Genomic DNA, 12,961 nt, shown 5'->3' with positions numbered 1-12,961 from the left:
AAGACCTCTTTGGAATCAGGAACAAACAACCTATATGTCTTCACATCCTCACAGTAGCTAGAAAATATGAGTGGTTGGATCTTCCTCTCTATGGCTTTCTTTTGAGCATATGGAACAAATGCCCAAGCCTCACTACCAAAATCATAGAATGTAGAAACATTGGGCTTGACATGAGTCCAAGTCTCCTCTCGAGTCAAATGTCACAATGTCTAGTGAGGCATCTGATTCTAAATGTTGTTGGAACAATTGATATCCTTAGCCAAAAATGAAGGACTCGTAGCTCAAGACTGTATCATACAATTGGCCATCTCTCATAATGTTTTGTTCTTTCAATCAACAACCCCATTCTACACAGGGGTATGAAGAATTGTGAACTAATGATCTAAGTCATGCTCAATGTAGAAATCTCTAAAAGACTAATTCCCATATTGTATACCATTTTTAGTGCATATACACCTGACAGAAAGACCAAACTACTTCTCCACAAATGTCTTAAAGATTCAAAATGAATCAAAGACATCAGACTTGTACTTTAAAAAGTACACCCATGTGCATCTAGAGAAGTCATCTATGGAGGTAAGCACATATCGGGCACCTAAAAAAGATGGAGTGGGGAATGACATAAGATCACTGTGTATCAACTCCAATGGTATCAGAGCAAAAATTGCTAGGAAAAGAAATGTGAGTTTTGTTTGTAGGTGTGACAAATCAGAGCTTGAAAGAATGAAGTTTTCAATCTTTTCTATTCTTATGGAATGCAATCATTTCGAATGGAAGCCACCAGTTATACTTAGGCCCACAAGCAAAGGCGTGTACCAAAAAGTCATGGCAATAAAGGTTGAAACTGAATCTACATTAGGTACAAGTCAAGATCATGCTCTCTTTACATGGATCTTGCCTTCTTTTTCTCTTTAATGGCACCTGTTCTAGTGGACCTATCATGCCTCTTGGTATGAATGCTTCCTTTTCTTCCATAGTTGATCATATTTATAGACGATTAACACCTATATTTTCAATCATTAATTCATTCTTGCATGGTTGAGTAGTGTGTCACTTGTATAGATTTATGTGTAATATGCATCCTTCACAAATCGATGTTTTGCCTTTGTTTGTCATCTATTCATTGTTTTAGGGAGCTATGTAGGTTATTGTCTTATGTATCTTCGATTGATAGATGTCTTGCCTTAGTTTTCCATCTGCTCATTGTTTGAGTAGTGTCATTGGGGGCACTCATGCAGATTGATCCTAGTCTGGAGGTTCTTCATTCAACACTATGACAATACCATAGTCTCCAATCTTATTCGTATTTTAAAATCCAACACAACTAGGTTAATTTAACATAATTGTTCTTTTGAACAGTGATTTACTATTTGAGCGTTAGTTTTAGCTTTCTAAATTCATCTACTAATTTTCTATGCAAATCATACACATTGTAAGATTTTTTTATTATGGAATAGATATTTTGTTTCCTTTTGGAAAGACCTTTTCAATGATATAAGATTTATCAAAAAATTCCTTTGCATGCTCTAGATATTGCAAAAAAATGACTGGTTACTTTGTAAGGTAAAAAAAACATTTTAAGCCGACACGGTCGACATATGACCCAAGGAAAGGCATTTGGGAGCTAGCGATCACCAAGTACCATGGTGGTGGCATTGCGGCGGTGGGAGGGTGGCACTTCGATGACCTATGGTCATGCAGTGGCTCGACCGATGTGGGTAGTGTGTGGGCAACGTGTTGATGACACATTTAAAAAAAATGTGTGGCATTTAATAAAATGCCCTTTTTGGTTATTTTTGCCTTGTAGTATGTGTCAAGGGTCATATGAAAAAAATAATTGATGTGCTCTGAATCCAACTGTGATGTCCATTTGGACTCAAAAGTGATCTAAATTTTAGAGACCCCCTATTTCTACCAAAAAAGAAAACTAAAAATTGTTAGATCTGGTCCAATAAACTCTTGTTCCTATTTTCTTCGATAAACCCAAACAAGGTGTAGCAGATCCAACTCTAATACCATGAAGGATTTGATAAAGATCAAATCCATAGATCCTGTAGAAAACTTGCATGCAAGAACCTATTGAAGAGAAGCAAAAGATAAGATAAGACAAGGATATATACTGAGTAAAATATGCTCAAAATATGCAAGAATATATTATCAGACAAAAATACTGAGTAAAATATACAATGGATCAATTCTCATAGAAGGAGATTGTAAAATTTAAAAGGGAAACCCTAAGAGGTAAATGATATTAATAATTAATATTTAGTTATTAAATATAAATGCATGTGCATAAAGTGAAATCTTAAGTAGGGAGTAAGAGTAATTTAATAAATGTAATTAAATGAATCCTTTACTCTAACACATAATTAATTTGGGTTTATTAATAGTGCAACTTAAACAACCCGATTCAGAGGACAATGTAAATATTAAAACACTTAATCATCATGATAGAGATCATAGGGAGCATCTCCTTAGAAGCAATATTAAGGTTGATTGACCGTCTTGTATCACCTTAATAGTGTGTGGGCAACGTGTTGATAACACTTTTTAAAAAAATGTGCGGCATTTAATAAAATGCCCTTTTTGGTTATTTTTGCCTTGTAGTGTGTGTCAAGGGTTGTATGACCATGGTATGCAAAAAAAAAATTGATGTTCTTTGAATCCAACTGTGATGTCCATTTGGACTCAAAAGTGATCTAAATTTTAGAGACCCCCTATTTCTGCCAAAAAAAAAAAAAACAAAAAATTGTTAGATCTGGTCCAATAAACTCTTGTTCCTATTTTCTTCGATAAACCCAAACAAGGTGCAATAGATCCAACTCTGATACCATGAAGGATTTGATAAAGATCAAATCCATAGATCCTATAGAAAACTTGCATGCAAGAACTTATCGAAGAGAAGAAAAAGATAAGAGAAGACAAGGATTTGGCTCAAAATATGCAAGAATATATTATCAGACAAAAATACTGAGTAAAATATACAATGGATCAATTCTTATAGAAGGAGATTGTAAAATCTAAAATGGAAACCCTAAGAGGTAAATGATATTAATAATTAATATTTAATTATTAAATAGAAATGCATGTGCATAAAGTGAAATCTTAAGTAGGGAGTAAATGTAATTTAATAAATGTAATTAAATTAGTCCTTTACTCTAACACATAATTAATATGGGTTTATTAATAGTGCAACTTAAACAACCCAATTAAGAGGACAATGTAAATATTAAAACACTTAATCATCACAATAGAGATCATAGGGAGCATCTCCTTAGAAGCAATATTAAGGTTGATTGACTGTCTTGTATCACCTTAATAGTACACATGAATTTTGAAGATAAATAGTTTATACTCAATTTAGATAAAATATTCATTGATCATTACTAACAATGATCTTGGTCAAAGAGGTGAGTGTGTGCAAGATAAGTAAAGTAGGCAATCTATTCAGAAGTCAAAGCAACAAGAAGAACACCTATTAAAAAGGAAATCACAAAGATAGTTAAATAAAAATGCTTTAAATTGTGTAAATGAGGAATAATCCTCATAATCTCATTATTTTTTTAAATAAAGGAATGCCCCTATACTTTCTAATTTATCTTTAGTGGACGCAAGTCCTTGGGTGAGACTGGAGGTTTTCTTGACTTTGATCTTTGCTACCAATGCTCACTTGAATGGAGGAATCATGTATAAATTTATTAACTAATAAAAATAAACTTAGCTTCAACCTTTTACTGATAAATAAAATCTATAATTTAATTTATTTATTTATTTTCAAGTATTTATTCTAAGGTGACGTTAGTTTTCCATTAAATTGTGAGCATTTTTTTCTCACTAGATATTTGGATTTACAAAGACCCTTTCATGATGATTATATGTAGGGTGAAATTCTTTAACATAAAATTTCTTCTTTCTTTTAATTTTAGTTGTTCAATATTATTTTATTTCTATTATAAAGTTTCAATGAACATAAAAAAAGATATATTAATTCAAAATTACATCAAATATTGCACTATTGCATGCTCAACTTTCCATTACACCAAGTTTTCAGAAGATTTGTCTCTACATCCATGAGAAGAGAAAAAAAAATCAAAACATAATCAAACTCGAAAGAAAAGATCACACTATAGCACCTTAGTAATTTTCTTAGTCTCGGTCATGCCCTCTATAGCCCCTACCACAAGCTCATCTTGCTAACCATGTCAACCATATGAATAGAGCCAATATTTTAAAAAATAAAAATTTCATCATAATGTCTTTCCTCGCATATAACTACAAATTTTATGTTATAAAAATCTTTATTTATCTTTTACAGTTTGAACATGTATTCATGTCATTACTCCTTTTGATCATTAATTTGATGTTCCATCTCATTCAATTTTTTTCTCACATACAAAATTACTTTGTTGAGAGCTTTGGGATACCTATTTGCATTTATCTATTTTAAATTATTTACATATCCTAAGAGGTCAAGGTTTATGCTATCCAACTACTTTTCCTCTGGACAATTAACAACTACCATTAACACTTTGAAACACATTATGTCTCCAACATAACTCATTATCCCTCCAATTCAATGAAATGCATACTACTTATAACTCATCTACCTTTATCTCTCCAAATCCTTATACCTCCCAATCCATTGTGTCTTTGGTCAATTGTTGGAGTGTCCACATACTTCATATCTTTGGACTAGTGTATGTGGGTCTATGGTTAATAAGGACCAAGTCATTATTCTAGACAATATTTTTAGTGTGGATATACTATGGACATTGCCTTCTTTACACGCGCTCAGATTACTTTGTATCAGGGGTGCATGCATGAGGGGGTGGGATGGCCCTTATAGAAGTTGGGGGAATCAAACCTAAAGTGTTTTTTCAGCATGACTTTGCCACAACAAAAATTGATGTTGCATTGTGGGGTTAATCCACTTGTGATAGATGTTATTGAATCCTTTCAACCACTAAAACTTATTTATAGTCTAAATAATTTTGGATTGTTTTCCATCTTGTAGCTTGGCATCTCCACTTCTATTTTGTAATGTAGAAATTTCTCTTTGATCTCTCAAACTTTTATTTCTTCTACAAGTTTTTTGAAAATTTTACTATTGAAGTTTGTTTCAATATATTCGTACTCAAATACTTGTTTCTAGGGTACTTTCTAGGAAAAAAAAGTCATTTTTAGTTCAATCTATAAAAAAAAACCATGAAATTGGTCTTACTAAAGTTGACTTGCATACCTTCCTCTTTGTAAAGATGTTCTTTCAACCCTTAGAAAAACCTTACAGCCAAAATAATATTATTAACATATAAGTAAACATCACAATATACTCTCTCAAAATAACAACATCCCCTCCTTGCAAACTTAATTATTCTTCTAGTTTTCCCATATACATGTCGAATAAGTTAAGCAAATGTAGGGATCCTTGCTTGTCTCTAATATCATTCCAAGGGTTTTTTTAAAAGCTTGTTTGAGTTTTTTCTTTCTTTCAATTAGAGAAAACTATTATCTTGGTCTCAATAATGTTAATATGGATACTGCCTTTATCTACAAGTTACTTAAGTTCTTTTGCAACTTGACAAGTCTAGTAAATTTTTTTATATAACCTTCACAAACTTTGCTTAGATTTTTCTATTCTTATTATGTTATGTACATATTTTAAGACCTGACACTTGAATCTTTTTAATGATTTGAAGATACATATAATATATTTTGGTGTTCAATAATGAATTTTGGTACCATGTGTATATGCTTGAGTTACATGTTTAATTTGATAAAATTGAATTTTTGTGTGTTTTATGTGATATTTGGATGCTAACATCTCTAGTGGTACTTCAATGCTAGCCAACTAAGTCATCTCTTGAAACCAATGACTATCTAGGCTCATGTAGGCATAGACAAAGTATGTCTAAAATAGAAAAAGGATGAAGCTAATTTTTTTGATAAGTTGGAGGATATGGAGTGCTCAAAGACTTCTTAGAAAGGATAATCCATCATCTCTAATGAATCATAATTTTATTATATTACCTAAGGGTGAAAGCATTTGAATGCAATTTAAATTGGACTTTCTTGTAAATAGAGGTTTTATTTATGATCAATATATCTCCTTCTAAATTTAATGAGGTAGTCATGTGTAGTTAGAAAGTCATTGTTAGGCAAGTTATACATATGAATTTATTGTAACCAAAATGAGCTCAATTTGTTTGATATACATATCTTTTTGTTAAATTAAGTTATATAGTGAATTGAAGTTACATGAATGGATATACAAAATAACAATTTAGTTTATCTCCTTTTGTGTTTTGGATTGTTCCTTAAGGGTCCCACTCGAGGTATACATCCATGCTCTTTTATTTTATGTTCTGATTTAGATATTAGTTTTCTCATAATGATTTAACAATTATGGGATGTCATTGTAGATATTGTGTGAAGTTCTTGTAATGATGACTATTCTTAGCTAGTTTAGTTATGATATATCATTTTGAATCATTTTAAGTGTATTTAAGCTCATAATTTAGTGATTATCTCTTATTACTATTATTCTTCATTAAATAGATAGTAATCTAAGTGAACTTATTCTACACATATAGTGTTGACTCATTCAAGTTCACATCCTTGGGGTGATGACTAAATGTAACTTGTAATCCACTAAGGGTTTCTCAGTTACATATCCCATGTTTGACCTTAGGAAAATATATAAGATCATGGGTGGGTATAAGGAAGCCTATATATTTGGTACTACTATCGAGGATAGTGTTGAACCATGAAATTACTTGGGTTGCTTAATATTTTCCATGCTTTCCTAGGAATATAATTTATTTATTGTATAGATTAGTATTATGAGATATTAAGACTAAATCTAAACTTATCACTAACAAGATGAAGATAAATTGGAGTAAGGAGGTTCTCTTTTGGATGCATGGAGTAAGGGAACCTATTGGGAGCTTCCATCCTTGAGCAACTAAAATAGCTCTAGAACAAATAAAACAATGACACCATTCTTCTACACCTCTCCATCCTCACACATTAGTTCCCATTCATATCATAATTACTTACGTAGAGGCAATATAAGAGATGTAAATAATTATTAATGACAATGTACCCCTACTTTTCATTTTCCCATAATCAACGAACAAAGGAATGCTTCCCTAAAAATATACCAACCTCTATTGTTCAAATTTCCAAGGGCTTATCACTAAGATCCTAACACTTTTCTCTTTGAGTTGGATGTCAAATTATGAAGTTAGGATAATAATACAAATTCCTATAGATTGAAGTGATTCACTATCACCCTTAAGGAATCTATCTTAAGGAGGTTTACATAACCAAGAAGAAATGTGGTGGTTAATTAGGCCTCTGTGAAGGATAGATTACTCAAATTTTAAAAAGATTATTATAGGGGAGGAAATATGTATGGTAATGATATTTTCTAGATGATTCATAAGGAAGGTGACCCACTAGACGATTGTATGGATTACTTCTTGTTCAACTTGAAAAATTCTAGACATATTTAGTTAGGAGATCAATTTCTTAATTCAATCTTCCTTATAAGAGTTCATGGGAATTTATTAGATGTATTGGAATTAATGAGAGGAGATAATATTTTAAAGGTTCCTTAGGAACACCTACTTTAGTTTTTCATAAATTATTTAAGGGAAATTATGAAAAAGAATCACAATACAAGGTCATTAAATTCAAAGATATTTTATGGAATCTCCAAGATGGAGATCAAAAATCTATTGAAATATATGAAATAAGATATAATTATCCATGTAGCCACTCAATTAGACATGCTCTAAGCTCAAAGAATAAATAAAAAGAAGTGAAATATGTTTTAATTGACTATTTTCTTCATTGTTTCCATAAATGAAAGGACAATAATCTTAAATGAAAGTCTTGACTTCGAGACCTTGGAAGATGAAGCTAGTTAGGTATTCTACCTACCCTAAAGGAAAACATGGAATTAGAGACAAAGTATGTCCCATGACCTCCTATCTTAAACTTTTCCTTATTCAAACTAAATCCATGAAAAAATGTGCTCCAAAATGCAACCATTAGATAACTAAGAGAGGGGTGGGGGGTGTAAATCAATTATGTTCAATTATCCTACATTCCCTTCATAAAATTTAGTACCAAATCAATCTTCATTAACATCAAAAGAATTTACTTTGTGATCTTATTCAACTTCACAATTAACACTTCAAATCATTTTGTTCCAAACTATTCATTCCATGTTCTTGTTATTACCGAATGTCAATAATAAATTATTTTGTTACCTAGTTGTTACTGATCATCTATCAAGTTGTTGTAAAAATTAGATATCATGAAAATAAACTTGCAACATAACAAAAATCACACATTTGGCACCAAATGTTTTAACATGGAGACCTTGTAAAGGGAAAAAACACCTGGGATTGGCAAACCAAAAAGTTAATCTTCTAAAGTGAGCTTTGATAGAAGCCAAACTTGTTAAAGGTTTACATACACATTGTTAATGTGACATGGTTAGAGGATTTGCACCAAAAGATCATCTAGACCTTATCACTCCTTGATCTTGTCTAAAGAGTGGCATACTCTAAAGGACTTATAAACACCACTAATTGATGTTACCATATAGGATTTCATTAACTTGTTAAATCCACTTAGTTAAGATATTTTTCTACTACAACAGTAAGAAAGTAACCATATAAATTGATATGTTGGGTTTAGTAATACCTTGCTTGTTCTGCTCAATCTCTTTCTAATCTATTTCCTCTGATCTCTTTACTGGTTGTTTCACTCCTTCTCTCTTCCACTTTTTCTTGACTTTGCTTTGATCTTATCTCTTCTCTACTTGGTTCACCTTTCTTCTTGTAGCTTAGACAAATTTGCACTTTGATCTCCTTTCTTAACATTGAATCAATCACTAGTAAATTTTGACCTATTTTTTGACAAGCATTGGTTGATATTTCGATGGACAATGGTCAAAAAATTGCATCACTATAATTCCATCAAAATTTTGATGTAATCCATGGTTGTTAATATATCAATTGAAAACCCCATAAAAAATGATCCCAATCTCTATCACGAGGTGATGACTAATCACTACTAGGAAACATTGAAACTTTGACAATTACGACATTGTTATCAACAACAATTCTTGTCTAAAATTTGACATTTAGGAAATTATTATCGTTGAGCTTTTCATGTCCTCAATGACAGGTCTCATCAAAACATCGACGATTAGGAGATTATTATCAATGAGCTTGCCATGCCATTGACAACAAGCCTGGTCAAAATATCGACTAATGGTCGTAGAAACTTTGACGACAACCCTAGTTTTTTAAAAAATCAATGACAAACTTTCAATGTAGGACCTCTCCGACTAAACTCAGAGTTTCCACTCAAAGATATCTTTTGCCCAATATATATAGTAGAAGAATCATCACCATAAGAAACTTATTGATTTAATGTAATGTTTATTCTCTCTTGAGAGTCAATAACATATAGATTGTGTCATGTCTAATCTTGTTTCCTACTTTGGATTGAGAAGACAAGGAAAAATGAAAATTTTACATTATTAACACCCTAGGTTTGGTAGAAAATTAATAGTTGCAGACCACTTTCTTAGCTCAATTTTCTAGTGCAAACATAAAGAATCATTGGGAATGATCAAACTTGTACCAAGGAATTGTGTATTGTATTATATCACTACCAAAAGAACTTTTCCAAAATCCATGTTGTTGCTCAAGCTCCATCCCCAACTTAAGCCCTAGCCCCTAACTTGGAGATGACAACTCTCAGGAATTGAATTGGAGCTTTAGCACATGAGTGGAAATTGTCAAAAATATTTAAGATATGATATATAAATTTCTAGGATTAGATCAGTAATAATCAATTGATCATAAAGATTGTATGTTCCCGGTGCCTCTCTCTGAGGACATTTTTATCAAGGTTTAAGGTGTTGAAGTAGATGTGGAAGACAAAGGTGCTAGTGAGGACAACAAGGAAGCAAGTCCTACGAGGCTTGAGTATGATGAGTTAGTGGTGTTTGGGATAATGACAAGTCCTTTAAGTGAGGAGAAGGGTACAATGGAAGAGAGTACCCCTATGACAGAGAGTATGGAGGCTAATAATGTAACCTTGATGGTGAATGAAGAGTTAGAATGCCAAAAGGAATGGCATGAGGTAAGTGACAATTTGATAGAAGAAATGATCTCAGTGAAAAGGATGTACTGGTGTTGGTGATGGGTCATGAGAAAATCATGGAGGTTGAGGTTGTTTATGCTCCAAGAGAGGAGATTGGATATACTATTGTTACCAAGACAAAATAGTGTCTTTAGGTGGCATACTTGGTCAGTTTACAAATGTATGCAGTCGAGATGATAAAAGTGGAGATATTTGACTAGATAAAGAGGAATGAGCAAGATGGAGTGTTCATAATGCCAAGGAATAATCTTCCCAAGCCATCTTCCCCCCAAAATGCCTTTTCATGTGTACAATCTCACAATATAATATTATCTTCAGGCAGTGAGATTGGCTATTTTTATAAAGTTGAGAAAATTGTGTTAGGTGGAGTTTGGCGATGACCAAAGGAGTCCATTAGACATGTCTACATTAGCATGGAAGAAATGATAGTCATTAGTGACTATGGTGAAGTTCTCTAGCCACTCAATGATGGGGCCATATATTTGTGTTTAGTTTTGATAGGTTTAGTTTGAGCTTCACTTGGTTTTGGGAATCGTTTCTTATTCTCTACTTAACAAGGCCAACCACGTGAAGGTGGAAGCTCATTTGGCATATCCCCCCTATAATCACTCTAAATTTCCCATGAACAACTAAGTAAATATTTCATTCATTCATTTAATAAGTATATCCTTGAATCATTATAATCACATAACATTCCTTAACATGACATACAATTAATTAATATGTACAAACATTAATCAATAATTCATGAACACATCAATCATTACATTCACATAACCTTCATTAACACAACACATAATTCATTAATACGTATAAACATTCATCAATAATTCATGAACATGTCAATTGTTATAATCACATAACAATATTCAGTAACATGACATAAAATTCATTAATAAGCAACATTCATAAAAAAATCATCATCAAACAAGGTTTTTAACATTCATTTCTTCTTTTGTTTTTTTTCTTTTATCGAAGATAAAGTCTAATAGGCACATTGTGACTATCTTCAACATTCTTTTGTGGCTCTTGTGGTTCTAATCTTATGACATGAGGCTTCCTCTTCTTTTTTTGAGGATAAGGCTGATGCACCCCTGCAATAAGAAATGAATGGGTTTAATTCTAAACATTTTTAAAAATGTTATAAGTATTTCATTAATCTAAAGAACATAACAGGGATTTTTCTTTACTTGATAGTGCCACATCATCTACTATCACATTTTGTTCATCCCTAACCTCAACATGCTCAACACTAACATCACACTCGACTCTGTCACCATGATGTTCTGCATACTCAAAAAATATCATATAAAGGTTACACCAATTGCAATTTAAGATGTAAAATTTTATTAATAATTACATAATAACTAATTTTCAATAGAAATTGAATATGTACCTCTATCATTGTGATGCACATCAAGGCCTTCTTCATGTGTAGGATTTGTGCCTTAATCATCACGAGTAGGATATGTGTTAGGAGTCAAAGGTTGCAGTAAAATGTCATGTACATTTTTATCATTGTTCAAAAATAACATCAAATAGATTATTTCTCATGAAGTTCTCAATTTTTGTTATTATTCATTAGGCCTATTTAGCTGTGTGTGAACTAGTGCACCAAAATATTCTAAATCTCTTTGGCCATTGAAATATGTGCGATGACGAGCAACCACTTCTTTATAGCCTTGCTTGAGGCCAATTTGATTGTCCTCTTATGTGGGTGCTAGATTAAATTTAGTGCCCTGCATTTTTTGCATAATATCATCAATATGGAATGTATTGCTTATTTTTAATTTTATATAAAAAAATTGATATGAAATTTTATTTACTGCTACTTACAAGTCATGAGTGAATTTTCATATATCCACCAGATCCAAGATAGTGTTGACCAACCTTCTCTTTCCTATCTTGTGTAGCCTTTGATGTGTCCTCCAACCTATATATGTAAACTTTGAAATATGTTAGAAATATGTTAGATTATATAAATATAAATATCACTAATTTGTGCATAATTACATTAATAGTACCACATACCTATTTTTTTTGGGTGGTGGGTTAATTCCATTATCTCTTAGTTTTATCTCTTTTGCATCTTCAATGATTTCATTCTACTCTAGCTCTAGAACCATAGGAGGACACTCGTACTTTGGGTTGAGCTTTAGAGCCCTTTTGTATTGGTCTCTCATCATCTTTAGATGTTTGCAACCTTTTTTAAGAATTTGGACTCTATTCAAAATATTTTGACAAAAGAGCTCCTCCATATATTTTATGAGCTGATCTTTTAATTCAAGGCATTGCTCATTCCACCTTTTAACAAAAGACAAAATTGTTAGATAAAAGAAATTAGTTCAAGCTATGTACCTTCAATATATTACAACAAATGGATGAACGGAAAAATGTAGCAACCAATTATATGAAGCTGCATACCTTTTACGTACTATGGGCCTAAATATCTTTGATGTTATATCATAAAAAGTTTCATAAAAAGGATTGTTTCCTATAAAATCATCATGGGATAATTAGTTGAAAATGAGTTATGAATAAGTAAACTACAATTACAATCTAAATATCTACACTTTTGAAGTCCCTAAAAGCTTACACAATTTTAAGGGAATTGTATCTTTCTTGGCCATCAATAATAATGTCTCCAACGATCTAGTAGAAGTAACATGGGATGCTCTAGGAAAGGCTAGTAAATTATCATCGGTACTAGTATTTGTTCTATCATCATGAGAAGGTGTATCGATCACTACACAAAGTTAATCAATGTCATACT

The sequence above is a fragment of the Cupressus sempervirens genome, chromosome 1, assembly GCF_028749045.1.
Source record: "Cupressus sempervirens isolate cs-2001-9-10 chromosome 1, ASM2874904v1, whole genome shotgun sequence".
In the NCBI taxonomy this organism is placed as follows: Eukaryota; Viridiplantae; Streptophyta; class Pinopsida; order Cupressales; family Cupressaceae; genus Cupressus; species Cupressus sempervirens.
The sequence above is the reverse complement of the archived record's forward strand: the minus strand, read 5'-3'. Positions refer to the sequence as shown.